Here is a 12,648-nt window from a genome sequence, read left to right as displayed (position 1 = left end):
AAATAAACACATGCATGCCCAAGAATTATAATTGTAGCTGGAATGTACTGATGATTGGCGGTTTCCGCAATCAACATCAGTGTAATCTACAATTACGCCACAATTTCCGAACTCTGGTAAACTAATATCATTACGACTACTGATATGACATTTCATGATCATACGTAATCTTAAATAGTGATAAGAAATCTGATCATATCTTGCAACTCCTTTCCGTCTTCCACCTGTAACCATTTGAAATTCAATTAATTCAATGCTGATATGCCGTGAAACACATTTTTCTAAGAAATTCTGACATGCTGATTTATGACCTAGATTCATCTAATGCTATTATCCTGATACACCACTGACCTTAACACTGCTCATGTGAGGTGCGGGTGTGGGTTGCGGAGAGATGGAAATTGGCAAATATTTGATGCGGATTTGATACCACGTGCATTGAAGTTACAGATTAGATAGAATTGTGATACTTGTAGGTTTACAAATAAGCCCAGTTTACAAAATATTCTGGTTTCTCATGACTGGGTAGTGATGACTTTTTATTTCTTCAAGAAAACGTTATACTGAAGTACGACATCCCCTAGGCAGAGTTTGGGGTGCATCATCAGGTGATCAACGCTTGGCTCACCTGCAAATCTCACATGCAATGATAGGAATTGACAGCAATTTGGTAATAAATAAGACAATGTTTTCAAAAATATCATTCAAATTACTTTGACAGTGGGGCAGGGGGGTAGCCTAGTGGTTGAAGCGTTCGCTTGTCACAAAGACCTGGGTTTGTTTCCTCACATGGGTACAATGTGTGAAGCCCATTTCTGGTGCTCCCTGTTGTGATATTGCTGGAATATTGCTAAAAGCTGCGTTAAACTTAACTCACTCACTTTGACAGGATACCTCTCTGCATGAAGACCTCCACAGGCCCCCACTGCGGGTCAGAAAATCGATAAACTAGGCCCCGGTTTAGTATCAACACCCCCTACTATATAATGTATCATATAGTAGGGGGTGTTGATACTAAACCGGGGCCTAGTTTATCGAATTTCTGACCCGCAGTGGGGGCCTGTGAAGACCTCGTAACCAGAGAGGACCAAAAAAAGATTGAACTCTGAGACAGCTTTGATCATCCGATCCAAATGAAGCATGCACTGATGTGAGTTTCCTAAACAATTCAACCTAATTTTTTACTATGATTCAGAAACTTCAACTTAAACAAAAGAAACCCACAGAGATCCCAAATATTCCTTCAGTGGTACTCTTTCAGGGTGTAGATGTCATCAGAAACAACATGCTGTAAAATAACCGTATTGCAACCTTTATCATTTGCATTCGGAACAGTCTGATTAACTTCAAAATGCAGAAATCAGATATTTTGGTCTGAATACTTTGCTTATTTGTAACCAAAATCTAGAAGTCTTGTCACTGATTAGAAACAGAGAGGTATCGTATCAGAGGTACACATCTGACTTTCATGAGATTGTGAGTGAGTATAGGTTTTTACGCTGCTTGTAACAATTTTCCAGAAATATCACGGCAGAGTACACCAGAAATGGGCTTCACATATTGTACCCATGTGAGGAATCGAATCGGGTTCTTTGGCATCATGAGCCAATGCTTTGACCACTAGGCTATCCCCCAACCCCACCCCAGCTTGGCATGGTCAACTCAGGTGTGTCAACATTGTTGCAACTGAAAAAGTACATTAAAATACTGACAGTGTCCAGAACTCTAACAATTGAAATAATTAAATCTCAAACAATATGGTATATGATAAACTTGCAAGGAATTCCTCAGCATAGAAGATTAATAATTGTTCCAATGAAAATAACACATCAAAGCAATTAATTCTAATTATCACATCTGATACAAATTGATAGTGATGTAACACACCTCGCATCTACTAAACATGTGTGGCTTATCAGCCACTCTCCATCCCTGCACAATATGCAAATGCTTTGAAACCAAACAAGTTCAATATGTTCTTCAAGTTCATTTTTGTTAAACATTGGAGTCAAATGGCTCTTCTCATTAAACCAGAGTGATTACTTCAATATTACTAGAGGAGACAGATGTTCAGTAACAGCATGTGATTCAAACGTTCTCGTAAAATTATTTACAAATGGTTTTAATATGTAACCAACTGCATATTTGTCCTACCCATCATCAGTACAATTATTTAATTACAGTTCAGGTAACAGATGGGATTAATGCAACATCATCATCTTCTCATCAAACTTAATTGCTAAAAACGAAACACAAAAATGTAATCTATTTATGAAATCAGAAATATTTGCGAAGGAGGACATTCTTTAGAACACAACTGAGTTACGCCACATGCAGAACCAGCTGTACACACAGAATGCCATGCTCATCCGACATGTGTTTTAATGCCTGCCCAGACTGCTTATCTTGAAACTATTTTCCCCCTGCAATCCTGAATGGGTGAAGTCAGAAATAAAAGTGAGATGAATATATTCTGTCCATTGAAATATAAACCAATGATGCAGTGAATTCCTTTATCAGAACCACCACCTTCATTCCTATAATTGTTAAGATTCTTAACAGAAGGATGCTATTTTTTGTAATTTTATTAGAAAAACTCCATATACTGTAACTGCTCTGCTAATTTATCTCTCTACATCAGACTCCCCGCTTTCAGATAAGCATTTAATTAGGTGATGATTTTGATTAAGAATAGCTTGTTGAAGCAGATGATTTTGGTAGATTTTCCCAATAACAGACAGTCTGGTTAACCTCACAGGTTAAATAGACCAACTGTGGGTAATTGTGCATTCAACAGAACGTCTTGCCTCAGCTTCCTTTCTCACCGATAAAGATGCAGAGGCAGACTGTTCAGAAATAGGGAGGGATGTTTATTCCCCTCATCCCTTTTTATGTCCATGCTATTTTAGATTAGATCATTATGACCTTGAGGTCAGGTCACAATGAATCAGTCAGCACTTCTCCATGGAATTATTCCTCTACAGTTGATTTATTGAGTTCTTCAATTAAGTTTTATCAAAATGGGTCAAACATTTTTGTTCTGACTAGAGAATGTTGTTTTATGCAACATGTGGACATATTCCAGCTGTATCACGTCTGCTTGTAAATTCTAAAATCGGGAGGGGCGGTGGGGTAGCCTGGTGGTTAACGTTCGCTCGTCACGCCGAAGGCCTGTGTTCGATCCCCACAAGGGTTACAATGTGTGAAGCCCATTTCTGGTGTCCCCTGCTGTGATATTGCTGGAATAGTGCTAAAAGTGATGTAAAACCTTACCCACTCACTCACTCAAATCAGACATGGCAAACCAATGATTGACTGCATCAACAACTGCCACCTGGGTCACAGTGACACACAATATGTGAGGTCATGGGTCATGATCATTCTATCTAAATTGATTTTTTTGGTTGCCTTGGTGATCTGTAAAAAATCGAGTCTGGACCAGACAATCCAGTGATCAACAGCATGAGCATCAATCTACGCAATTGGAATATGATGACATGTGTCAACCTAGTCAGTAACCCTCAGCACCCAATCCTGTTAGATGCCTCTTATGACAAGCACAGGTTGCTGAAGACCAATTCTAACCCAGATCTTTTTTTTTTTAACCAAAACTGAGCCTAAGCATACCTATTTACTTGGTCATGCCAGCTGTTAAAAATGTAAGTGTAAGAAATATATATTTAGTTTACTGCCATTTGAATCTGCCTGGTTATAAATTTTACATTTATAGACGGTGACAAACCCATCATCATTCAGCAAGGATGTGGAACTTAAAGCTTTGAGTGTCATAGAACTTTCAGCCTTGTGTAGTATGTGGGAAATCAGAGTGAGCTGGAGAACATGTGGCCAATGCAAAAGTCAAACTGTAAGAAACAACATTCAGCTGCGAATGATTGATTAAAATAATTATCAAAATTAAAATACTCTTTTTTTCAAACTCAGCTTCGTACATATGTCACATAAAAGAATCCTGGAAAAGCCTGTGTGGCAATATCAAAGAAACGCTGTTCACCAATTTTCCAACCTGGCCATGGAAGAGGAAGGAACCATACAGGGTGGGTCAACAAGAGACAGATCCAAGGCAGTTTGTCTGTACTGGCATAAACATAATTATGTATATACTACACATGTAATATGAATCATTTGAACATTTCTAATTTGCTTAACATCTGTAATATACCGTCAAGATTCTATCAACAAAGTGGTCCTAAATAGACCACAACTTTCGACGTTGGAGAGGCCTATGTGCTTCATCGCATTTTTTATCCTTCATGATAATAGCCATTTGTATTATACCAGGGTGTTGCCAAGTTACAAGAACGGTTTCACTTAATCTTGATGCTCCTAATTATGGGTTCGTACATTGCATCATTATTTCCAGGGGTTCTTACAAGACACCAACAAGCATATGTGCATTCACTGACACCTCTCTCCCCTAAAATAGAAGGTGCTTACAGATTCTAATGACTGATAATCCAACACCTATTTGCACAAAATCAAATTGAATTTGCTTTATCAATTCCTGTTCAGTTTATCACTGCAGTAATTGTATGGGTGGATTGTGGACTGCGGATTGGTTTTGCTGACATAATCAGGAATCCAGGGCATGTATGCCTCTGCCATACCTGTGGAACATCAGTGGTATTTGTTTATTCATTGGTTGTCAAGTTAAGGAGCATGAGGTGAAGGAAAGCAGCACCAAGAATGGGAAAGACACATATCAGAATGGTATGTACAGATGAGGAAGCAACCCTATTGATCCAGGGTATTATACTTCCATTCTGTTACCATAGATACCTTGGACTGATTTGCCACCATTTTGTGTACAGTAGCTTCAGCTTGAGTCTGATTTGAAATATATGATAGTTAAATTGACATTAAATCAAAATAACCTCAGGAGCTAGAATTTTCAGCAGGAAAAAACTGAGCAAGTGAAATTTTGAGTCTTTAAATTACATTTAAGTTGATGGTAGAGTTTTCCATTAACTGTTTGTAAACAGGCTTTATCTATGCTGTAATAAGCAGAGGTGATTACTGTGTCATTTGATAATGAGTTCATTTTACAAAATGGAAAAAAATCACTTTTTCAACATCATGTTTATGAAATGCCAAATGCTGTTAAATCTTGTCAAGGGTGAAACTTTCGGCCAAATGTAATGAGAAAATTGTATTATTACTTTCAGAATATTAATGCATAATTATGTTGTAACCTTGAACACTATAACATGGTAACAGCTATGACATGTGTGATCTATCACAGTTAGTATGGATGAACTCACACATTTTATAAATTCTTCTTCAGAGGAAACATCTCCTAAACATCTAGCGGACCTGTTGTGATATACATGAATCACAGATAGGGTAGAACCTGTCTTAATATACGCATGGTCAAAAGAAACTCTACTACGTACCTTTCAACTCACAATCTTCTAATACAGTTGTGTGCAGGCACATAACCATCAGTCTTGCACTTAAGGTCCGTTCATAATTTATGGCAGGTGACCCTCTTCCTTCCCAGAACAAATGGGTGACCCCACTTAAAATCATCATCATCCCTTACCATAAATAATGAACGATTCCCGCCATTTACTGTTCTGTCGACACGGCTGTCATGGGGTGCTGACTGTCAGTATTCAGGCACACTAGCACATAACAAATCTCGGCTTTAAAGCCTCACAAAGTGATTTAATATCGATGTATTACTTTGACGTCGAGCAGAATACACGTGATGATGATTTTTATTCAGAAGCATGTACAATGTGAATGACCCCTAAAATTTACGTTACAAAGTAAGTGACCCCTTGCATATCATCATCAATGACCCTCCCCTTCCCAAATTTTTAGGCATAATGTTGTAGTATTTTTATGTACAACATTGCTGACCCCCTAGTACATGTGTACAAAATTGCTGACCCTCTTCCTTCCCAGAACAAAATGGGTGACCCCTTAAAATCATCATCATCATCCCCTTACCATAAATAATGAACGGTCCCTTACGTTACTGTTCTGTCGACACGGCTGTCACATGGGGTCTGACTGTCCAGTATTCGAGCACACTAGCACATAACAAATCTCGGCACTGAAGCCTCACAGAAGTGATTTAATATCAAGTGTGGCCACTTTGACGTCGAACGGAATACACAAGTCTTCTGAGAACGTGATCACTGACCGCACGCCATTCTTCCTGTAGGGCCGGTGCTTACGCATTCCTGGTCAACAGAGACTGTTGACGTTGTCGACCTTGACGTCCCAGATGATGCCAGGGTGCTCTGTCAGCGTTATGTCAGGAGATCTTGCTTGTATTGGTGAATGAACACATATTTACTTTTGGTGGCATTTCTTTGTCCCATGAAATCAATTATCTGAGGAGTGAGAATTTAGGTAAAACTATCTACCTACAAACTCATTCACTCGTGATTTAAAAAGAGATTTATGATTTTAGAAAGTATGTATGAGTTGCTTCCAGAGAGGCAGAAGCAGGCTGGTTATTTATAATCAGATCTTTTACACTGATAAGACTACTCTTTTCCTCAAAATCTGAGGACACAAAGGTCAAAGGTCATGCCAGGTGAGCCCTGGGCAAACTTTGACCGCCTCATTTAAATCAGAGATCGTTGGGTTCGTGAGCCAATCATACGCTATGTCTATAAACGTGAGGATGTATGATGAAATATCCACGACAAAACATTTTTGCATTTCGAACTCCCTGGTTACATTCATTTTCAAGACAGAAAGTAGATATGCTGATCTCAATGGTCAACTGGGGCGGTGGGGTAGCCTAGTGGTTAAAGCGTTCGCTTGTCACGCCAGAAGACCCGGGTCCGATTCCCCACATGGGTACAAGGTGTGAAGATCATTTCTGGTGTCCCCCGCCGTGATATTGCTGGAATATTGCTAAAAGCGGCGTAAAACTAAACTCATTCACTCAATGGTTAACTCACTTGTACTGAGAATTTTGAACTCTGATTAGGAAATTCTCACCTGACACAACCTCAGATCTCTATGCAGATATATAGTGTAGGAGTGGAAGACCTAACGAGACTGTCATGGAAAACCTTTCTAATAGTACCGGCAAGTGATGGTCAGCCGGTGACATCACAAATGGCACCACATATTGTAACCATGGGGGGAATAAAACACGACCTTTGTTTTGACATGCGAACTCTTTACTCCTGGGCTTACTACTACTTTATGTAAGTGCTGCTATCTGAAAGGATAACAGCAAATCAGTGTGTAAATGATAGAATGCCACCATTGGATGATCATTCGTTTCAGCTAAAAACATCAAATATTAGTTTGTTACTAATAACATGAGTATTTTCAACAATTACATACTGACGTTCTACTTTTCAAAATTGTGTTTTTGAAAATGTTGATTATATACATATATATTGTGCACATATACAAGCAGCTAGTACATGTTCTATATATCTAAAATGAAAATGTCACAGTGCCAATGATTTTGTAAACATATATATTTAATTATGTAGCGAATATGATAAATGGTAGCTACAGTATGTACAATAAATATGTAATATAATGCATATATCACTTCATTTGATCAAGCCCTATTGTGACTGTCTTTTCTATTTTACTTACGTACAGATGATTGTAACTCAAAGCACTGAAACACCCCAGAGTCTTTTGTACCAATATTTCTGCATGTCACCAGAGCAGTCTGGACCAAAAATATGATTGAGGTGCCATCAGATTATAACTTCATATGTTGTGGAGAGCTACAGAGCCTTGTAGCGTTATTTACCTCAGTTAAGTGACTTTAGATATTCAAACTGCTCATGCAGATACACCTGCCTAAAATGAAGGTCCCACCTTCTGCAGCAAGCCCTCAGCAGGTGTGCTTCCTGTTGTTCTACAAGTGTCCCCTAATCCCCCTTCACTCCAGCATCCATATCTTCTCCATCTTGGTGTCACGTACAGTCAAAGGCTTCTTTGTAAACAGTTTCACTTTTTATGGACAAAAGTGATTATGTAGAGGTTTACATCAAATGTAGCAACACTAAAGTTGTAAAATGCATGTAATTCCGATGTGTCTTCATAGGAGACAAAACATACCAAGGTGTCTTCGTATTAAGATATTAGAAAAGAACATAGCACCATTCCAATAGCCTTAAATGCAGTCGACCTTACCGTATTTCAAAAGAAAATCCTTGTATTCGACTGTTAAGTACAGCAATGTCATATGGATGTAATGACAAAATATTAAACATGGGCGGTCTTTCTATCCGAAGAACTGGCCACCATTTGAATATCATCGTCGCAGACTTTAGTGATATTACCACTTGTATTTAATGTTAATCTGTCGTGGAATTTGTTCAGCCACACTACTTGTACGGCTACTGTAAATCCTTTGCAGTATTTTGTCTTGAGTTGTACACCCAGTCATTTTATAATACAATTATAAAACTGTATTATAGTACAATTATAGAAATGTGTGAAAATTCTTTGTCGTCAATTGGTTTCTTATTACGTAGATTTCCAAATAAATTTCACTTTAGAAACTGACACACGACAATGTCTTCGAACACAATAGCAGGCTACAGCAGGACAGGAGAAAAGGATATCATGCCCAACCGCAACATGCTACCAATGGATCACATAGCCAACCAAGATGTTCCCATAAAAAGGAATCTAAATCAATAAACTGCACTTAAAAGCTTATAGAAATGCCTACAAATAAATTCTCCAGCACATAACATTGATTTGATATTACAAAAGTTCATCTGGCGTTCAAATTGCCCCAAGGATTCATACCAAGATAATTGGTTCCGTAGAACAAAACACCACATGGAGGGTTCCTCTGGATGGAATGTATCTTTGTCCATGGCCCAATATCCACACAGAGATACACTGAATACCTATCTATCTCTCAGTCTTACACATTTGTAATGGTAACATTTCGCAGTATGATTCAATAACAAACACTAAACATTGTAAAGATGCACGTGCTGCTTCTTATTGGCTATCTGTCCTTGTTGCAGTGTATGTGAACCTGTAGCCCACAGACACAAGCAAACGGTTATTCTCCAGCTATGAAAGAATCACTGCCTTTTGGCCAGATTTTTGTATATTATGAATATCAACAGACAGGATTAGATACGGACGGCATCTGTATTATGATGTAAGCAATGAACATCTGTGGCTTGTGTGAACATCTGACTGTTGGCGTTTCTTCTGACGTTCAGTCCCTCTTCATCCGTATACACATTCTCGGATGTACATCAACTATTGTATATTGACGTTTTCTACATAACTAACTTGAATGCTACAACAACATTGTTGGAAGAGATGCATGCAATGCACATGCACACGTTCGGGGTACGGCAGCTGGCAAACAGGCAATGATGAAGCTGGAACTGAATACAGGTACATGCTCAGGGGCAGTGGGTTATCTGAATGAGGGCCAATCTCCAGCAGCCCATTGGAACAATAGATCATTGTTTACTTGAGGGTTAATGCTTTGCCACTAACCCACGGGATGTTATCCGTGACAAACATCAGACAACCTAGGGATTGAAGAAAAACTGATGACATTGATTCATCAATCCAAGGGCTTTACGGGGTGGTCGGGTGGCCTAGTGGTTAAAGCGTTCGCTCGTCACGCCGAAGACCCGGGTTCGATTCCCCACATAGGTACCATGTGTGAAGCCCATTTCTGGTGTTCCCTGCCGTGATATTGCTGGAATATTGCTAAAAGCGGCGTAAAACTAAACTCACTCTCGCATTCACTCACCCAAGGGCTTTACATATTCGTGTCGTGTATGTTGTCATAGACAAAAGCAAACTCTTCCTTTGGGTGTTAAGTAAAAGACTTGGTTTCTTCAAAACTGTGATACTTTAAGACACACTGCTTTTCATATAAGAAATCTTAAAGACAGCACTAAGTCTTGCTGGTTCCCACCTGTGCACGTAACTTAAAGCGGGACTACTCTGTTCGACCAATTACACATGTTCAATTAAGGCCAAGACGTAATTCACTGTTGATTTGAGACATTGCCTTCATCATTGCCTGTCAGTTAATGGCGCCTTTAAAAAACATTCAGAAGGTGACGTATTAAGGAAGGTAAGCTATATGGGTGAAGAGTTTCTTCATTACAGTAGGGAGCGACGTTTGGAGGGTCTTCTTGATTTATAATGGCGTTATAATATACACCGAAACATCGCTATTTATCAAATAACACGTTGTTCATCAATATAACGTATCCTTCCATTGTCTGTGTATGGATCTTATCCAATGCAGCACTCAGTATCCCTTCTATCCTAACAATCTGTAAATTAGACAATCCAGTCATTGACATCATGAACGTCAACCTATACACAGTTGAGGTTCGATGGCATGCATCCGTGAACTTTACCACCCAATAGTGATAGTCGCCTCTCACAACATCACAACAACAATGGATGCTGAAGACCAAATCTAACCCGGATGTTCATGCAGGGGCGGATACAGCTTAATGAGAAGGGGATGGGGATGGGTGGTGGTGGTGCACACTATTGAGAAAGGAGGGGTGCACACTTTATTTTCACCCGAGTTTCAATGGTCATTTAACAAACTTTCAGATTTGGTATACAGTAAACCCTCACGATTCCAAACCCACCTTATTATTGTGTGGTGGGGTAGCCTTGTGGTAAAAGCGTTCACTCGTCACATCGAAGACCCAGGTTCGATTCCTACCACGGGAACAAGGTGTGAAGCCCATTTCTGGTGCCCCTCGTTGTGATATTGCTGGAATATTGCTAAATGCGGTGTAAAACCTCACTCACTCACTCACTCACTCACTCACTAACTCACTCTGGACAATTACTGCTTTAGCACTTAACATGCATTCATAACACATAATACATGGCAGTGTATATTGTGTATATTACACAAAGGCGGTGGGCCAGCCTAGTGGTTAAAGCGTTCGCTTGTCACGCCGAAGACCCGGGTTCGATTTTCCACATGGGCACAAAGTGCGAAGCCCATTTATGATGTCCGTGATATTACTGGAATATCGCTAAAAGCGGAGTAAAACTAAACTCACTCAGTCATTATTAGTAAACAATGTTGTAACTGTATTGCATTGCTTATGTCAAACTTCAACAGAGGGTTATAACATTTCATTTTAATGATAATTAGTCATCGGGAATGTACTGGCCAATGTGACATCGTCCTCTGCTGGTTGCCGGGTCACGTTGGCATAGCAGGTAATACAAAAGCGGATGCTGCAGCTAAATCAGTAAGCTGGGCCCCGTCTCGCATATCGCAATATAGCTTTGTCGAACGTTAGCGCGCGCAAAGGTAGCCGAGAACCAGCTTACTAAATCAGCCCTTGACAAACTATTATCCTCACTGCTTATCCCGTATAGTGATCTTAAACTCACAGGGGCTTGTAACGCTAAAAACTGCCATCAAGGTATGTACGGTCACTTACGGGGTCTTAGCGCTATATAAAAATGATAGTGCTAAGACCCGGTTAGTGACAGGAAGAAATAAACTTCACGAAATGAAAGCAACAGTCGGTTATACCTACTTGGGTTGTCAGTCAAGACGTGATGAGGTAATTTTACGACGATGTCGTATTGGCCACAGTCGGTTTACTCATGACTATCTGCTGAAAACAGTTGGGGATGGACCTCCTATGTGTGTCTCTTGCGATGAAGTGTTCACCATCAAGCATATACTGCTTGAATGTGTGGACTTTTCAAATGCAAGGGATTCACATTCACATTATGAAGCCATATATCTGGAGACCTGTTTTCCTGCGTGAGCGGGCATCTCATTGTTAGCTACTTGAGGGAAGTTGACATGTACCATAAATTGTAACTATGTAATGTAAATGACGAATTGCTTGTGAATTGCTTGTTTTCAAATTGTGTGCTATTGTGTTTCCGTTTATAAGTTATAATGTAATGAATAAATTTGATTTAAAAATGCCCAATTCGTTTGAGCTTTGTACTTTAAATGCTTATGTATGCAGACTTGGTGTCGTCGCTTTACGGCTGAAATAATCTGATGCCGCAAGTAATCCTTAACTCAGCTCAGCGGGAATATACTACCAGGGGCGGATACAGCTTTTGGAAATAGTAGGTGGGTGGGTGGTGTTGGTGTGCGCAGTTCACTTTTCACAAGTTTTTTCACGAGAGTTTCAAGGGTCATTTATTAAACCTTCAGGATAAGAAAAAAAAAAGGGTGTATGCGCCCCCACAATCTCTGAATCCACCTAATGTAAGGTACTACTTTGATGTTTTTAAATTCTAACCATGGTGTTAGCGAAGTGCATGCCCTGACATCTCGTTTCTTCAAACCCGCATATAGCTCTTAAAACACAAAGAATGGCGCGATTTATTGACACCGCTATTCTTCAAGCATAACCATGGTTTATATCGACTTTCCTGAGGCGTATTAGCGGGCATGTCTGGGCCATGCCCCTGATCGATCTGCGCAATTTGATGACATGTGTCTTCATTAATGACCTGCGGTTGTTCATGGATGGAGATGAACAGCTTTCCTCGATACAATACATGGTAGGGTTAATGAACTTCCTCTGTCATTGATCTATAAACCACACAAAGTGAATGCTATTATCACTGGCGTGGCAGCAGCAAGCATTCTATCTATATACTGGATTGACACCATTGTGTATTTTG

Source organism: Haliotis rubra, unplaced genomic scaffold, assembly GCF_003918875.1.
Source record: "Haliotis rubra isolate DU_JTF1 unplaced genomic scaffold, ASM391887v1 Scf3, whole genome shotgun sequence".
NCBI classification, from domain to species: domain Eukaryota; kingdom Metazoa; phylum Mollusca; class Gastropoda; order Lepetellida; family Haliotidae; genus Haliotis; species Haliotis rubra.
The sequence above is the reverse complement of the archived record's forward strand: the minus strand, read 5'-3'. Positions refer to the sequence as shown.